Source organism: Tachypleus tridentatus, chromosome 4 (genome assembly GCF_004210375.1).
Source record: "Tachypleus tridentatus isolate NWPU-2018 chromosome 4, ASM421037v1, whole genome shotgun sequence".
Taxonomy (NCBI): Eukaryota; Metazoa; Arthropoda; class Merostomata; order Xiphosura; family Limulidae; genus Tachypleus; species Tachypleus tridentatus.
The window spans coordinates 8,312,283-8,326,097 of record NC_134828.1 but is presented as its reverse complement, the minus strand read 5'-3'; positions in this window follow the sequence as shown (position 1 = coordinate 8,326,097).

Below are 13,815 nucleotides of genomic sequence, written 5' to 3'. Positions count from 1 at the left end.
CACATTATAGCTAGAAATATTAGCTAAGATATACATGAAAAATACCTCTTTTCAAAGAATATAGACTAGAATATGTATGACACACTAATCACCCCTAGGAATATAGGTTAGGAATAGGTAAAATCTATATAGGATAATATATATATATATATATAATACACACATGAACTCTAGGAATGTAGACTAGGATATATATAACACACTTATCACCCCTAGGAATATAGGTTAGGAATAGGTGAAAACTATGTAGAAAAGTATTGGATAATATATATATAATACACACCTAAACTCTAGGAATATAGGCTAAGATATATAAAACACACCTATTGCGTGTGTTTATAGGCTAGGCTATACATATAACACGCATCACCTCTGGGAATATAGGCTCGTATATATATAAAATACATATCATTCCTAAGAATATAGAGTTGCATATAAATCATACATTCATCTCTCCTAGGAATGTAGGCTAAGATATATATAACACACACACACACACATCATCATCATCTTGAAAATCTATGCTAAGATATACATAACACACAAATCATCGTAATAATATAGGCTATAATATATGTAACACACACGTCACCCTTAAGAATATAGACTAGCATATATATAAGAGACACATCAAAGCTAATAATATATTATAAGATACATATAACACACACATCATCCCTAAAAATATAGGCTAGTATATGTATAACACAAACATACCACTCCTGGGAATAAAGATTAGGATATATATAACGCACACATCACCCCTAAGAATATCCGCTAGGGTATAGGTATATAATACATCGTTCCTTGGTATAAACGTTTATATTTTTAGTTCATGTTTGACATATTTTTTTCCATATTTTTAATGCTTTTAAAAAGAGATGTGGTTAATATTTCAGAATAATGAATAATAATAATCATTATTATTATTATTCCATTCGCACAGTTAAGGCTCCTTCCGTGTAACGACATTATAATATTTCTCTAAAGTTGTACTTCCACAGTTAAGGCTCCTTCCGTGTAACGACATTATAATATTTCTCTAAAGTTGTACTTCCACAGTTAAGGCTCCTTCCGTGTGACGACATTATAATATTTCTTTAAAGTTGTACTTCCACAGTTAAGGCTCGTTCAGTGTGACGACATTATAATATTTCTTTAAAGTTGTACTTCCACAGTTAAGGCTCCTTCCGTGTGACGACATTATAATATTTCTCTAAAGTTGTACTTCCACAGTTAAGGCTCCTTCAGTGTGACGACATTATAATATTTCTCTAAAGTTGTACTTCCACAGTTAAGGCTCCTTCAGTGTGACGACATTATAATATTTCTCTAAAGTTGTACTTCCACAGTTAAGGCTCGTTCAGTGTGACGACATTATAATATTTCTCTAAAGTTGTACTTCCACAGTTAAGGCTCCTTCGTGTGACGACATTATAATATTTCCCTAAAGTTGTACTTCCACAGTTAAGGCTCCTTCCGTGTGACGACATTATAATATTTCCCTAAAGTTGTACTTCCACAGTTAAGGCTCCTTCCGTGTGACAACATTATAATATTTCCCTAAAGTTGTACTTCCACAGTTAAGGCTCCTTCCGTGTGACGACATTATAATATTTCCCTAAAGTTGTACTTCCACAGTTAAGGCTCCTTCCGTGTGACGACATTATAATATTTCCCTAAAGTTGTACTTCCACAGTTAAGGCTCCTTCCGTGTGACAACATTATAATATTTCCCTAAAGTTGTACTTCCACAGTTAAGGCTCCTTCCGTGTGACGACATTATAATATTTCCCTAAAGTTGTACTTCCACAGTTAAGGCTCCTTCCGTGTGACGACATTATAATATTTCCCTAAAGTTGTACTTCCACAGTTAAGGCTCCTTCCGTGTGACAACATTATAATATTTCCCTAAAGTTGTACTTCCACAGTTAAGGCTCCTTCCGTGTGACGACATTATAATATTTCCCTAAAGTTGTACTTCCACAGTTAAGGCTCCTTCCGTGTGACGACATTATAATATTTCCCTAAAGTTGTACTTCCACAGTTAAGGCTCCTTCCGTGTGACGACATTATAATATTTCCCTAAAGTTGTACTTCCACAGTTAAGGCTCCTTCCGTGTGACAACATTATAATATTTCCCTAAAGTTGTACTTCCACAGTTAAGGCTCCTTCCGTGTGACGACATTATAATATTTCTCTAAAGTTGTACTTCCACAGTTAAGGCTCCTTCCGTGTGACGACATTATAATATTTCCCTAAAGTTTTACTTCCACAGTTAAGGCTCCTTCCGTGTGACGACATTATAATATTTCCCTAAAGTTGTACTTCCACAGTTAAGGCTCCTTCCGTGTGACAACATTATAATATTTCCCTAAAGTTGTACTTCCACAGTTAAGGCTCGTTCAGTGTGACGACATTATAATATTTCCCTAAAGTTGTACTTCCACAGTTAAGGCTCGTTCAGTGTGACGACATTATAATATTTCTCTAAAGTTGTACTTCCACAGTTAAGGCTCCTTCAGTGTGACGACATTATAATATTTCTCTAAAGTTGTACTTCCACAGTTAAGGCTCCTTCAGTGTGACGACATTATAATATTTCTCTAAAGTTGTACTTCCACAGTTAAGGCTCCTTCAGTGTGACGACATTATAATATTTCTCTAAAGTTGTACTTCCACAGTTAAGGCTCCTTCAGTGTGACGACATTATAATATTTCTCTAAAGTTGTACTTCCACAGTTAAGGCTCCTTCAGTGTGACGACATTGTAATATTTCTCTAAAGTTGTACTTCCACAGTTAAGGCTCGTTCAGTGTGACGACATTATAATATTTCCCTAAAGTTGTACTTCCACCTTTAAGGCTCGTTCAGTGTGACGACATTATAATATTTCTCTAAAGTTGTACTTCCACAGTTAAGGCTCCTTCCGTGTGACGACATTATAATATTTCCCTAAAGTTGTACTTCCACAGTTAAGGCTCCTTCAGTGTGACGACATTATAATATTTCTCTAAAGTTGTACTTCCACCTTTAAGGCTCGTTCAGTGTGACGACATTATAATATTTCTCTAAAGTTGTACTTCCACAGTTAAGGCCCCTTCAGTGTGACGACATTATAATATTTCTCTAAAGTTGTACTTCCACAGTTAAGGCTCCTTCAGTGTGACGACATTGTAATATTTCTCTAAAGTTGTACTTCCACAGTTAAGGCCCCTTCAGTGTGACGACATTATAATATTTCTCTAAAGTTGTACTTCCACAGTTAAGGCTCCTTCAGTGTGACGACATTGTAATATTTCTCTAAAGTTGTACTTCCACAGTTAAGGCTCCTTCAGTGTGACGACATTATAATATTTCCCTAAAGTTGTACTTCCACAGTTAAGGCTCCTTCCGTGTGACGACATTATAATAGTTCCCTAAAGTTGTACTTCCACAGTTAAGGCTCCTTCCGTGTGACGACATTATAATATTTCCCTAAAGTTGTACTTCCACAGTTAAGGCTCGTTTAGTGTGACGACATTATAATATTTTTCTAAAGTTGTACTTCCACAGTTAAGGCTCGTTCAGTGTGACGACATTATAATATTTCTCTAAAGTTGTACTTCCACAGTTAAGGCTCCTTCAGTGTGACGACATTATAATATTTCTCTAAAGTTGTACTTCCACAGTTAAGGCTCCTTCAGTGTGACGACATTATAATATTTCTCTAAAGTTGTACTTCCACAGTTAAGGCTCCTTCAGTGTGACGACATTATAATATTTCTCTAAAGTTGTACTTCCACAGTTAAGGCTCCTTCAGTGTGACGACATTGTAATATTTCTCTAAAGTTGTACTTCCACAGTTAAGGATCGTTCAGTGTGACGACATTATAATATTTCCCTAAAGTTGTACTTCCACCTTTAAGGCTCGTTCAGTGTGACGACATTATAATATTTCTCTAAAGTTGTACTTCCACAGTTAAGGCTCCTTCCGTGTGACGACATTATAATATTTCCCTAAAGTTGTACTTCCACAGTTAAGGCTCCTTCAGTGTGACGACATTATAATATTTCTCTAAAGTTGTACTTCCACAGTTAAGGCTCGTTCAGTGTGACGACATTATAATATTTCTCTAAAGTTGTACTTCCACAGTTAAGGCCCCTTCAGTGTGACGACATTATAATATTTCTCTAAAGTTGTACTTCCACAGTTAAGGCTCCTTCAGTGTGACGACATTGTAATATTTCTCTAAAGTTGTACTTCCACAGTTAAGGCCCCTTCAGTGTGACGACATTATAATATTTCTCTAAAGTTGTACTTCCACAGTTAAGGCTCCTTCAGTGTGACGACATTGTAATATTTCTCTAAAGTTGTACTTCCACAGTTAAGGCTCCTTCAGTGTGACGACATTATAATATTTCCCTAAAGTTGTACTTCCACAGTTAAGGCTCCTTCCGTGTGACGACATTATAATAGTTCCCTAAAGTTGTACTTCCACAGTTAAGGCTCCTTCCGTGTGACGACATTATAATATTTCCCTAAAGTTGTACTTCCACAGTTAAGGCTCGTTTAGTGTGACGACATTATAATATTTTTCTAAAGTTGTACTTCCACAGTTAAGGCTCGTTCAGTGTGACGACATTATAATATTTCTCTAAAGTTGTACTTCCACAGTTAAGGCTCCTTCAGTGTGACGACATTATAATATTTCTCTAAAGTTGTACTTCCATAGAGATTACATATATTACTTGAGGTAATTTGTTGGGGGGGGGGGATATGTTGTATGTAAACAGTGAAACAGCATGATAAGACAGCGCCTTATTCAAGGAAGTGAAATAACACTTCATCTAATTTCTCAGCTGAAGGGCTTATTTTATTGTCTATAATCAGTGTAAAACAGAAGGAATGGTACGACGAGTCAGCATTCAATTGAAGGAACTGTAATTATAACGTTGTAACTAATTGAAGGAACTGAAGTTATAACGTTGTAACTAATTAGTTAGTGGATGAGCTTATGCTGTCCAATAGCTAATGTAACGATCCATACTTAATTAATAAGAAACATTTCTAAACTACATAACAAGTAAGACTATAAATACTTGTGTTTAACAATAATAATAATCGAAATGGATAATCAAATTAAACACATTTTGTTCATATTAGCATGAGTTTATAAAACAGCTGTTTATTGCAAGGTCTCGGAACTACGGAACTCAACTCGCAATCTGTGGATCATGAGTTCGAATCCCGTCTCCGAATATAACAGTCATTCCCAGCGTAGCCCAAGAGTTGGCGGTGGGTAGTATTGACTGTCTTCTTCGATTTAGTCCGTCCTTTCTATTTAGGGACGGCTAGCGCAGATAAAAACACGAGTAGACTTGCGCGAAATTCCAAAATACAAACTGCTAATTCAGTACTTTTGAGGCAGCCTTAAAAGTTGAAATTAACTTTTTAAATAAACCTAAATCTAGCTTCGATTCGATTGTCAGACTCATTGAAGTATTTATGTTGTAATTAGGAGGCTCTTCAGCCGTGGAGTGAAAACTCCGTATTAAGAATGACTGTAGGTTAAAAGAAACAAACAAACAAAAAATCCCGTCGGGAAACGAAAATGCAATATTGAGAACTTCTATTCGGGAAATATTGCACGTGATACTGTGAGATTCAAAACTATATCTCACGTTATTATCTCTCTTTCAACAATACAAGGTTGATCGCGTGAATCGAACGTGTGGCAAAATATGACAAGTATGAATGAACATTTTCCAGAATAAATATATTGTTTCTAACACACATCAAACCTGTCCAAAATGAAGTTAGGTTTGATGTGTTGCTTGTAGTTGCTTTGTTCTGGGATAGATTTGATATGATGACTAAAAGCATGTTAATCAAGTTGTCTAAAATATTGTAAACTTGTAGTTTGCTTGTATTTTACTTCGAACATTTCCAAACTACAATAACTTGATTTCTCCTCGTTTTCATATGTGTATATATATGTGTAAAAGTGTAAGGAACTTCTTTAAGGTATGGTTTCCTGTTAGAAGATTGTTTTATAATCGAGTCGATTATCTTACAGTGTCTTGGTTTGTTTTGTTTTGATTTGAATTTCGTACAAAGCTACATGAGGATTATATGCGCTAGCCGTCCCTAATTTAGCGGTGTAAGCTACTCATCACCTCCTACTGCCGACTCTTGGGCTACTCTTTCATCAACGAATAGTGGGATTGACCGAAACATTATATCCCACACGCACACAGCTGAAAGGGCGAACATTTTGGTGCGACGGGGATTCAAGCCCGCGGCCCTTAGATTACGAGTCGAGTGCCTTAACCACCTGGCCATGAACTGGTTTTGACAGTGTCTTACAGCTTATAATTGCAACGAATTTCGGCACTTTACATCAAGTAATAGAATAAACGAAGTTAAAAGGACCAGCGCGAAACCGAATTTAACATAACAATTTGGAAATTAAACGTGACTGTTACGAAACCGGTTGTGATATCAAATAAAAATCGTGAAACCGAAGCTAACAAAAGCGAAACCAGGTATGACGAGCAGCTAAAATAATTAAATTATTTGTTCATTCGACTTAAGCTATGATTTATTAAATGTTTTTTTGTTTGTTTGTTCTGAATTTCCCGCAAAGCTACTTGAGAGCTATCTGCGTTAGGTCTTCCTAATTAAGCAGTGTAAGACAAGAGGGAATGTAGCTAGTTATCAACACCCACCTCCAACTCTTGGGGCACTCTTTTACTAACGAATAGTGGGATTGGTCGTAGCATTATAACGCCCCCACGACTGAAAGGAGAAGCATGTTTGATGCGACGTGGATTCGAGTCCGCGATCCTCAGATTACGAGTCGAGTGCCTTAACCACTTGGTCATACCGGGCCTTTCCGTTGTGTATTTTGATTAGACTGCCTAATCGTAAAAAATGGACACAAGACCTCGTTTCCACAGTCTTGACAATCTGGAAGTAATTCGTTAAGTCATGAAGAATGATGCTTTACTAAACTTTTGGCCCCCTAGTGGTTCAACGGTATGTCTGCGGACTTACAACGCTATAAACCGGGTTTTGATACCTGTGGTGGGCAGAGCACAGATGGCCTATTGTGTAGCTCTGTGCTTATTTCAAAACAACAACTAAACTTTTGTAATTGCAGAATATTTTTTTTAAAAAAGTTACGTCCCAAGACCACGTTTGTGTTTTCTTATAGCAGAGCCACATTGGGCTACCTGCTGAGTCCTCCGAGAGGAAGTTTGCGTTTGTTACGGAGTTTATAAGAAATTGTCAAAATTGAAAATTGTCTGCAAATTTTGTGCAAAGCTACACGAAGGCTATCTGCGCTAGCCGTCCTTAATTTAGCAGTGTAAGACTAGAGGGAAGGCAGCTAGTAATCGCCACCCACCGCCAACTCGTGGGCTACTCTTTACCAACGAGTAGTGAGATTGATCGCCACATTATAACGCCCTCACGGTTAAAGGGCTAACTTGTTTGATGCGACAGGGATTCAAACTCGCGACCCTCAGATTACGAGTCGAGCGCCTTAACCACCTGGCCATGCTGAGCCTATTTTGTTGGTGAAGGCGTTACTGTTATTGGCTTAATATGAGGTTTAGGAAAACGAACTACCCTAAAAGCTCTTGTTTGCGAGTTTTTTTCCACTTCTCTAAAAAACAATGAAAGTACCCTTCTTCGTGTGTTCTCCTTTAACATTCATTCTGGGAAATGGATGAGACATATTCCACGTGTTGTGGTATGAATCTGTCTTGTGAATCCTTCGCTAACTACATAAATACAGTTCCCAAATGAAGAATTAGAAAGACACGAATTACTTGTATTGTTAAATAGCCACTTCTTAGAGTACAATAATAAAATGTTTTGCTGATCACAACTATGTTACTTTTGTAACTTTTTGTTTGTGATAGGAACAAACACTCGTTCAACATTTAAAAAATGTATTCATGAACGAAAGTTAATGCGCGTGATTCAGGTTCCAGAAGAAAAAAAAAAACGCTTTTGTTCACGCTAGGTCCTATGAGGGTCATTTTCCTAAAGTTTTTTTTTATATAATTCCTCAAAATTTTTAAAAATAATTTATCAAGTGGCAGTTCTATTTCTTTAAGAGGTCCGGCATGGCCAGGTGGTTAAGGCGTTCGACTCGTTATCTGAGAGTCGCGGGTTCGAATCTCCGTCACACCAGATATGCTCGCCCTTTCAGTCATGGGGGCGTTATAATATTATCGTCAATCCCACTATTCGTTGGTAAAAGAGTAGTCCAAGAGTTGGTGGTGGGTGGTGATGACTCGCTGCCTTCCCTCTAGTCTTACACTGCTAAATTAGGGACGGTTAGCACAGATAGCCCTCGAGTAGCTTTGTGCGAAATTCAAACAAACTTCTTTAAGCACAAATCTGTAGAAGTGGCTGTCTGTGTTGTGCACATTGTTTAGTGGACCACAGAATTTAACACTTTAAGCCCTCGAGTCTGCTGCTGAACCACGAAAGGAAAGGAATGACAGTAAAGGTGTTAAATACATTTTAACACGATCATTATAACCTTAAACCGGGGAAGCGGAAACGTGTCAGAACCATACATCATGATGTTACAAATAGCTGGTCCACTAACTCGTTTTAGAATTCAGGAAGACTTTATACAATATAGTAGTAACTAGTTATGGTTGAGATGACACGAGAGAATTCACTTAGTTTGGGTTTGAAAGGACTTTGTAATAATGAATGTTTTATACAAACATATGACCTGTTGTTCTCATAAAGAAATGCCGTGTTGGATTAAAGTATTTTAATTACAAAGTAATTATTATACTTTGTTCATTTTGTGTAAACATTTGATCAACTGTTCTGATGAGTCAGTCGGTAACGGTGTGTTACATCACAACATAATAAAGAAATGGTGTGACACTTAATGCAGTAAGAAACAGGTGGTGCGATAATTAACAACACAGTAAGAAATGGTGTGACACATCACAACACAATATAAAACTGTGCGATGCTTAGAATAACAATAAAGTCCATATTGATAGGACTGTGTCCTACTGTTTCTCTGTAGCAGCACTGTAGGGTGATAAAGCAAGCCAATGGAAGTCGAATTGTTCCTTCATTTCAGTGCTTGTTTGTTTTTTGAATTTTGCACAAAGCTACTCGAGGGCTATCTGTGCTAGCCGTTCATAATTTAGTAGTGTAAGACTAGAGGGAAGGCAGCTAATCATCACCACCAACCGCCAACTCTTGGGCTACTCTTTTACAAACGAACAGTGGGATTGATCGTCACATTATAACGCCCCCACGGCTGAAAGGCGAGCATGTTTGGTTCGAACCCGCGACCCTCAGATTACAAATCCAGTGCCTTAACCATCTGGCCATGCCGGGCCTCATTTCAGTGCATAATACAACAGATTGTGGGCTTCTTGTTGTTATTTTTATAAACTTTCCTTAATACTGAGATTTCCATTTACTTAGGACTATAAAAAACTATTCATCGTCATCTTTACGTGTTTGGTTTTGTTTTTCAACACGGGTTATTTAGGAACAGGGGAAGTATTAGCGTGGAGTTAAACTATTTTCAAATTCTGATTCAAGGTTTCTCTGAACTTTTTGTTCCTTCAAAGGGAATTCCCAACACAAACTCTAAAACTAATAATCATATATTATGTTAGTTTTTTACAGCCCAACGGGAAACTCCAGTTTCGAAATAGTTAACATTTAGATCACTCGACAATTAGCAGATATATATTAAGTTCAGTAAGCTTAGGGCAAGCTAACATATTGCTGAATCTCCTTACTGGTGTTTGAGCTTGCTAACAGTGTTGAGTCTCCTTACTGATGTTAGGGCTGGCTAACAGAGTGTTGAGCCTCCTTACTGGTGTTTGAGCTTGCTAACAGTGTTGAGTTTCCTTACTTGTGCTAGAGCTAGCTGACAGAGTGTTGAGTCTCCTTACTGGTGTTAGGGCTAGCTAACAGAGTGTTGAGTCTCCTTACTGGTGTTAGGGCTAGCTAACAGATTACTGAGTCTCCTTACTGGTGTTTGAGCTGGCTAACAGATTGTTGAGCCTTCTTATTGTTGTTTGAGTTCGCTAACGAATTACTGAATCTCCTTACTGGTGTATGAGCTAGCTAACAGAGTGTTGAGTCTCTTTACTGATGTTTGAACTTGCTAACAGATTTCTCAAGTTTGTTACTGGTGTTTGAGTTGGCTAACAGATTGTTGAATTTCCTTATTGTTGTTTGAGCTAGCTGACAGATTGCTGAACCTTCTTACTGGTGTTAGGGCTAGCTAACAGAGTGTTGAGTCTCTTTACTGATGTTTGAGCTGGTTAATAGATTACTGAGACTCTTATTGGTGTTAAGGTTAGCTAGCAGACTCCCGAAGTTTTGTATACTTGTGTGTTCCAAGTAGGAGGTTTCCAACACTGTGATGGCCAAGTTTGAGGTATTTTTTAAAAGCATTTCTCTACTACAAGAAAGTTTTGTTGGTATATTAAATCAACCTTTGAAGACCTACACTCTCAGACTAACCCGAATTGACCCCTTTATGACCTGGTAAAACTGACTAACTTACTTTCTGTTACAAAATTATCATCGCAGTTTCCTAAACTGCATTAGTTTTCCAACTCTTCAGAGAAAGACCGTTGCTTTCTTCTTCGCTTTTTCTTCTGGAATTTCTAAATACATTCGTACAGTGACCCACTGGTATGTTTACGGAGATCATTGCCCTGAACTTCCTTCTGCTTTATGCACCAACTGAAAAAAAAAAAATCCATCCACCACTCATCTTGAGGTGCCTCTTGCAAAAAATGTCGTTTATCACTTGGTATTTAGGTTTCAGATATCAGAACAACATAACTTTCAATAAGTCTTAATGAACATTATAGCTCTGACGAAACTACTTACAAACACAGAACGTTTGTGCGACAGTAGCGTCCTCTATAAATTTATACTCTCTTCCTGCTATGCTTTCTTAACACCTTGTTTTTACTTCTTTTTTTTCAATCTGCATGATCTATTTATATTTCTTTAAAACTTCCTCTGACTGGAGCATGATGGCTCTTCCACAGTATCCACTCGTACCAGATTCCTGTTACATCCTTCTTAGTGTTTCCTCTACGTGAGTTATATTTAGATCCTTGTTGAACTCGTGCCAGATGTTCATGTAACACCTGTGGCAGAAACGTTTGTAACAAGTAGCGCTTCTGCTGCGTTACAGAAAGAACTTTCATCGAAATTGATGTTAAATACAGGATCTTGTGCCTTGTTCACAAATACTTCTAGAATGACCTGGAGGTTAGAGGATTTAATTCACAATCTACAGACCGTAGGTTCGAATCCTGTCACCAAACGTGCCTGCTCTTTCAGCTGTAAGGGTGTTATAATGATACAATAAATCCCACTACTTGTTTGTAAACGATTAGCTCAAGGATTGGCGGTCGGTGATGTCGAGTGGCTGCGTTTCCTCTAATGTATCACTTTAGAATTAGGGACGGCTACAGCAGATAGCTGTGAAGCAGTTTTACGCGAAATTCATGAAACAAACGTTCCTATAAAACTAACTTAATCCAGCACGAGGAGACACTGTGCAGTAAGTCCTGCGATATTTCCATGTAAAACATGGATCAAAGTTTTATATTGTTTTGTGTGATTTAACCTCAGATGTCCTAACAGAAAGGTATAATTATAATCCCATAAAGATATGTTAATCACATTCAGACCGGATCTTTAAAATTATCGCCTAATTTTTATTTACTGAAATATTTTATTTTCATTCTGAGAATTAGTTATTTATTTGTTTGTTTTTTGAGCTGTTGGTTTAGCCAATACATGTGTAACAGTTAACACTCACACGTTAAAATGTATTTATTATTGGTTATTTTAAACTGAATGTAGTTGTTACTTTAGCCAGTCAATGAGTGAGTTACAGTTGACACTCGCACGTTAAAACTACGTTCATTACCGAGAAGGTGTTTGTCTTACAGCAACATTGGGCTAGCTGCTGAGTCCACCGAGGGGAATCGAACCCCTGATTTTACGTTGTAAATCCGTAGACTTACCTCTTTACCAGTGGGGAACCATTACCGAGAGCTTGAACGAATTAGAAATCAACGAACAAGATATGGATAAAATTTATGGAGTAAACGCCGAAAGGTGGCGAAATGTTGCAAACCGATAGGCCTAACATTCATCTACAGAAATTAAAGTTACTACACACCTCTTATTTCTAATGGGAAGGGACAACTTACGAGGAATGTGTAAAAAACAAATCTACAGTTGAGAGATTTTCAAACTTAGAACGAACGGATGTGTCCTCTAATCTACTGGACGGAAGGTTGGAGATTCCAGCAAATGATACTGAAGACCATTTGCTGGTCAGTTGTCAGTTAATGAGACGTGAATTAATTTCAATAATACTGTTTTGAAATAACGAATTAAATTTCTACAGTTGGTATGTGCATGAGAGAGGGGACAGTCCCACAACTAGCCGGAACTCTGGCCGATCTCCTCTGTTATTTCTAGTTAAAACAGGTTTCGGGTTGTTTTTTTTCTTTGTATGTTTTTATTCTGCAGTTCTACAGCACAAGTCATTTCCTGATTGAAGTGACTTCCTTTACTTTTAATGTAGGTGATGTGATCAGATAACTAACTGTTGTTGAATGAGATAATTACTGAGGTACACAGACTAATTCCTCTATCGAATTATCATGTCTGGTCTCTGACGTTTTTCGTTTTGTTTCAATTTCTATGTTTTATTTGTGACTTATTTCACTGGGTCGAATTGTTATGTCCGATTACTGATTTCTTTCGTTTTGTTTTCAGATATTTGTTTATAATAATGATGTAAGTAAACGTTTCTAACTTTTAATAAGGATTTTTTTTTTTTTTTGCACGTAACAATGATAGAGGTATCTTGGTATGAAATAGTTAAGTTCCTGGATTATAATAACAATGTACATATTTATTCCTTGCGTGTATCTTTGATGTTAATTCCTTTGCAAGTAATGACGATATAAATATTGTTGTATGCTACAATGATGTAAATATCGCTCGTTTATAACAACAATGAACAAATTCGTTGCGTATAACAATGATATAAATATTTCTTGCTTATAATAACGATGCAAGCATTTCTTGGATGTAGCAATAATATTAATTTTTTTTTGCATGTACCAGTGGTATAAGTTTTGGTTTGAATTTCGCGCAAAGATACGTGAGGGCTGTCTGCGCTAGCCGTACCTAATTTAACAGTGTAAGACAAGAGGGAAGGCAGTTAGTCATCACCACCCATCGCCAGCTCTTGGGCTACTCTTTTACCAACGAATATAGGAAGTGACCGTCACTTTATAACGCCCCCACGGCTGAAAGGGCGAGCATGTTTAGTGCGACGGGGATTCGAACCTGCGACCCTCGGATTACGAGTCGCACTCTTTAACCCACCTGGCCATGCCGGGTCATAATTTACAAAAGGTAAAATTATATGCAACATCTACTACTGAAAAAGATGGTAGACGTAACGTGATGTATATTTTAAAGGAAATTGAATATTCAGCTGTGAGTTATTATAGATTCATTTATCATACAGTTTGCTTGTTACAGTCCTCAATATCACAAATATTAACAGTTATAGTTTTTGTACTATTTAAGAGAAACAAGGCTTAACCACATATCATTTAGATACACTGGTTTTAAGTTTATTAGTCGTACTGTGACATGCCTTTCATGGCCTGGCAGTTAGGGACACTCGACTCGCAATCTCCAACTCGCAGATTCGAATTCCTCCACTGAATATACTTGCCCTATTAAACGTGGGAACATTATAATGAAGT